Genomic DNA, 6,000 nt, shown 5'->3' with positions numbered 1-6,000 from the left:
GCCTGAACTCTGGGCCTGGGCACTGTCCCTCAGCTCTTCAGCTCAAGGCTAGCGCTCTACCACTTGAGCCACAGCGCCACTTCCGGCTTTTTTCTTTTTGCTTATGTGGTGCTGAGGAATCGAACCCAGGGCCTCATGCATGCAAGGCAAGTGCTCTACCACTGAGCCACCTTCCCAGCCCTTGTGGCCTTATTTGTCATTAGGAAATAATAAGTCCAAAAGTTGGTGTATAGTTTGACTCTCTCTGTGAGCATTTTAGTTAGCAGGCTCTAATTAATTTTGAGTACTTGGGAAAAAATGTTTGGGAGCCTTAAAAAACAATGAAAAAATTTCAGAGATTTTTTTTGTAATATACTTTTTATACTAAGGCCAGAATTAAGATACCATTTCAATCAGTAAGATGGGGATGGAATATGGGCCTATGGTAATGGTTGCTTTGGAAGTTATAGATAAGAGGATTATATTGCAGACCTTCAAGGCAAACCCTTACCTGCACAAATAAGTAAAACAGCAAAGAGTTCTGTGTATGTCTCAATCTATAGAAAGACTTTGGAAAAAGCAGGAGGCATTAAGTCCAAAACTTAAAACTACCTGAAAACTACAATCAACTTTCATTTTCACAGTGAAGAGCTGTATGTGAGGATAATGAATTTATTTAACTTGTTTTATTTCTTAAATTCTGCATTTAGACTGAATTTGTTGGGTGACAACAAGATTATACATACATTGCTTTAGTTTAAGACAATATTAACGTGTATCTTGATGCCAGAGATTTATGCTTGCTTTCTCCTCTCTTGTCATGTCTGTTTTAAAGCCATCTCTCTATGGAGAAGTAGATAGCTATAATAATATTGTTTACATTGTTGCTGTTCCTTGGGAGTCATAATTTCCATTTTACACAGTTATTGATTCTAAAAATAACTGTCTACTTTGGGAATATATTAGACAAATGAAATGTTGTTTTCAGAATACACAAGAAAATGGCATTGCATTTGCTCTTGGGAGGCAGTGAGAGAATAAAAGATCTATTGCCTATGTGAGAAAAACCTTAGCTCAGATTTAAGTGTGTATGCACTCAATTTGTATTTAATAACAAGAATCATTTCTTTGATTATTGTTATTACTACCACATTTTGAGTTGGAAAAAATACCTTTCTTGTACTTTGAACCTTCAGTGACCAGATAGGGATAGCCTGACTGTGTAAGCAGTGTCTGGGTACATCAGATTCTCTAAAGATTTGTTGCTTCCTCCACTATTTCAATAAAGTAGAAAAGCTTTTCAAAATGTAAGAGCAAAATGTCCATAAGAATTCTTTCATAATTGCGTATTTGGGTTCAAGCCTTATATGTATAGTTTCTGAAAATGGAGCAGGAATATGAAGTGGAAGCAATATCATTCTAATGCACTATGCAAAGAGACTCAATGTTAGTCCTCTTAACTTCATTCATATGCTTTGAAGTGTTCAGAGAATGAAATGATGACACTTAGGAAGGAGCTAAAGAGTTATTCTCAAATGTTGGTGTAATACTACTCTATGAGATAGGACAGAAAAAAGTACATAGAGCCATTAGAGAGTTAAAAATTTCTTACACAGCTATCAAACCATGGTGGCATAAATGCTAGGTATGATTGAATTTTTCTCTCTGTTTCAAAATTGGCTATAACTCTGTGTGTGTGTATGTGTGTGTGTGTGTGTGTGTGTGTGTGTGCTTATGCACGAGCATGCTGGTACTGGGGTTTGAACTCAATTCTGGGCATTCCCTTAGCTTTTGCACTCAAGGCTGGTGCTCTGACATTTGAGCCACAGCTCTACTTCTAACTTCTTGGTGGCTAATTGGAGATAAGAGTTGCACAGATTTTTCTGCCTTAGCTGGCTTTGAACAGAAATTCTCATATCAGTCTCCTGGATAGTAAGGATTATAGGTGTGAACCATTAGTGCTCAACATACCTTTGATTTTTTACTTGCAAAAGATTTTAATTTGGGCTCCTGTGAACACAGTACCTACTGCCTCTCCATGGTAACTGAAAGCAAATTTACCTTCTAATTTGCTTTCCCTCTGTCCCTATAGAAGGATAAACCACACTTCCAATCATGGCATTGAACTCATTTAATTACCTCAATTTACTTTACAGCCATCCTTACCATTCATAATTTTACCCTGAATGTATTTTTTTTAATTTCTTCATTTCTAATTTTGGATCAGTATTTAGATCTTGGAATTCTTATTTTATAATATTGTACCACACTTAATATACTTTGTGTAGATTCTCAGCTTTAAAGACCACAGCTTAATGTTTATTCCAGCTTTGCCTGCCCACATACAAATAAAGGTCTATGACAAAAAACCTGAGCTGTCATTCTAGTCAACATTCTAAGAGACAAGGATATTATATTCCTACTCAGATGATCTCAAGGTCCATTTCCATTGGAGATTGGCTGCCCAAAACCATGATATTCACAAGGAGTGGCCAATGGTTAGTTCAAAATATAGTGATAACCAGACTTTAAATTTTAACTTCATATATATACATACATATATGAATATATATGTATGTATGTATATATATATATATACACACACACACATACACACGTATACATATACAGAGTGGTTTGAGGGCAGGATGAACTGGAAGTTGGAAATAAAGGAGATGGAGATGTAAGCTAGACATGTACCTTTGTGGTTTTGCTACAACCCTATAATGACTGGGGAATCCACTGTCTATGGAACTCACTTAAATACCACTATTAGTTATCTCTATTAATCATTATCTTTATTTTGGAGCCAGAGCTCTAAGAATCTGTACCATCGTCTGATCTTTGATCATTCAATACAACATAAATATCTAATTGGCCAGACCTCTCCAGATCCTGTGTGATCACATATAGACTAGAAGGGTTTTTTTTTTCCTGTGTAGTTCATTATATGCATAGAATAATTACTCAGTGCATTTTTGTTGCAATAAAAGTTAATGCATGTAGAACAGTCTTACATTGCAATTAATTGACTTCTTTCTCATTTTTCCTTGGGTTATTGGTATTATTTATGTCTTCAAATATAAAAATGATATCTTCCAATATTGTAACAGTTTCCTACTCTTCCTTCTCCCAAAGTTATGTATTTCTGCCTCGCATTTTAATTAACAAGATTGTAAACTTCATAGCTTTTACTCATATATTTTGACCAAAATTATTTTTAAAATAACAGGATTATAGGGAATGAAGAAATGTGCACGGTCATTTAATTTAACCCACTTTTTTGGCAGAATTACACAGCACTCCTGAAAGATGATAAAAGACTAATTGTCTGTCTAATTAACTTTAGAGTTTAAACACCATGCATCACAGGACTCTGAGCAGCTTTTATATGACTGATTTAACATATAAATCTCCCCCAAAATCTCATTATTTTACTTGTCATAATTAACCAATGTGATTATTATCGTGTTTTCATGAGAAAACGGAGTGACTTTTGCACAATTGAGTGTGTAGTATGCCTTGGTTTTCTTATTTATAAACAAGTTTTCAGATTCTACAGAGCTATGAGCCCTTGTAGATCATGTCAGTGATTTCTACTGTTTTCTTCCTTTTATTTATATGTTTCAACTTTAAATAACTCTATCTGATTTCAGTTATCAGAATCAATCATTTTTCTACCAATTAAAAACCTCTGGGAGCTTATTTTTTTATTTCTTCAAAGTACTTGCAAAATAGTAAGACTAGACATTGATTTTTAGTTCTTCTTGACTTTTAGTTCTCTATCTTTATGTTTTATTTTGTTTATTTAATTTTTGAAGAAAAAATGTTTCCTGGAGTTTATTTTGATGCTGTTTTTTATGATCAAATGTACATAGGCCTTATACCTTTCTATTCCTCACCTAAGAGTATCTCCCTTTGGTCTTACTGTGTGTGAATGACTAGAGACCTGGATAATTTATTTACCCTTGTTTTCTTTAGCTCTAGCTTCCACATATAAAAGAAAGCATGCTGTCTCTGTGCTTTTAGCTTACCTTACTTAACATGATTTGTTTTAGTATATTTTTTGCATGTGGAGAGAGAGACATAGAGAGACAGCAAGAGTTAGAAGGCGAGGGAGAGAGAGAACTTATGTACCACTATAACATACTTAGTAGCATAACAGAATTGTTAAAGTTTAAGACTTTATTTTGGTAGTACCAGGATTTGAACTTAAGATATTGTGATTTCTTGATTAGAAGTCTACCATTTGAGTCACATTTCTAGCTCCGCTTTTGTTAGTTATTTTGTTGAAAGGGTCTCCAGGAGTTTTCTGTAGAGGCGATTTACGAAATTTGATCTAGATCTCAACCTCTTTTGTAGTTTGAATTACAGACTTTAGTTGCAAATGCTCACCTACCACTGAGTTTACTTTTCAGTCACCTAATTATTTTTTCCTGTTTGATTTTTATTATTAATTTACTTTATTGTTATTACTGTAATGTACAGAGGGATTACAACTACATGAGTCAGATAATGAGTGCATTTCTTTTTGTATAGTTCTTTTGTTCCCTCATTCTCTCTCAGCCCCTACCTCTCATTTCTACCCAGGGATTATACAGTTCACTTTCATCAGTTTGCAGTGAGCTCTACTGCTGCATTTTTTTTTCACCGCTTTTCCCTTCAGTTCTGTATCCTCCCGCTAACTTTTCCAAATATGTACCCTAGAATATACCATATATAAGGTAAAGAAGACAGAATCATCAAAAACTAAAACTGAAATAATTTAAAAAATGTAAAAGGAAGGAAGAGAAAAATAAAGGAGGCCTTTAGTTTCCATACCTGGGAGTTTGTTTCAATATGTATATTATTTTAGATAAATATGAAAAGGCACTTGGTTATTGCTCCTTTGTGTTACTCTCCTAATAGTATCTGTTTTTAGTCTTACTGTGTGTGAATATCTAGAGTCCTGTATAATTTATCATATCTCAGTGTATTTTAGATCAAATTTCCACATATCAGAAAAAACATATCTTTCTGATCTTGGCTTACTTCACTTACCATGACTGTTCTAGTTCCACTCATTTTTGTGCAAATGACATTATTTCATTCTTTCTAAGGGCACTGTAAAACTCCATTGTGTATAGTTACCACGTTTTTTAATTCACTCATCTATTGTGGGCATCTGGGCTGTTTCCATATCTTGGCTATTGTGAATAGTGCAGCAAACAACGTGGATGTGCAGGTGCCTTTATCATATTTTGTCTCATGGTATGCAGAGTAGTATATTTTTGCAAAGCTAAGGACATAGTTACCAAACTAGAAAGATAGCCAACAAATTGGGAGGAGTTCTTTACATGCAATATATTTGATAAAGGCCTAATATCCAATATATACAAGGAGCTCAATAAACCAATGACCATATAGGCAAGAGAGCTAAGAAGAGACTTCTCAGAAGAGATAAGAATGGCAAAAAAACACAAGAAGTAATTCTCATCATTCCTGGCCATAAGGAAATATAAATCAAAACAACTCTAAGATTCCATCTCACCCATTGTACTGGCCAACATTCATGTGTACAGTGAATATGCTAATTATAGGAATATCTAATATCTTTCTGGTGTTTTACAATTACTGAATACTATTTGTAAATTCGATATTGCTTCTTTTATATTTTCATTACTGTGTGTGTGTGTGCATGCATGTGTGTTTCCTTCAAAATGTCATTTAAATTAACCTACGTCCATAAAACCACATCTTTGCCTGCCTGTTCTATATATACCTAGCAATACTTTATTTTTAATAATCATGCAAATAGTCCTTTCTTTCTTGTTTATTCTATATTTGGAGTTGATTTTATTATTGTTCAATTCTATAAAGTATATAATTCCAAACACACCATGTAGGAGCTAATAATATGATGAATCTCTTGATATGTGATCATTCAATATTTCAACATTTACTAAAATGACTGGAAAAGTGGTTTATCCCAAATTCACAATCTAAATTGAAATCTTGCTCTAATGAATATGTTCACACACC

At 33.9% G+C, this 6,000-nt stretch overlaps 1 protein-coding gene across 2 annotated transcripts in view; it reads right to left on the bottom strand.

The window, feature by feature from the left end:
• Lrrtm4 (leucine rich repeat transmembrane neuronal 4) overlaps nt 1–6,000 on the bottom strand; it is a 778,329-nt gene that overhangs the window by 66,495 nt on the left and 705,834 nt on the right. The gene's annotated exons all lie outside the window — the stretch shown is intronic.

The sequence above is a fragment of the Dipodomys ordii genome, unplaced genomic scaffold (assembly GCF_000151885.1).
Source record: "Dipodomys ordii isolate 6190 unplaced genomic scaffold, Dord_2.0 Scaffold192, whole genome shotgun sequence".
In the NCBI taxonomy this organism is placed as follows: domain Eukaryota; kingdom Metazoa; phylum Chordata; class Mammalia; order Rodentia; family Heteromyidae; genus Dipodomys; species Dipodomys ordii.
The sequence above is the reverse complement of the archived record's forward strand: the minus strand, read 5'-3'. Positions and strand labels throughout refer to the sequence as shown.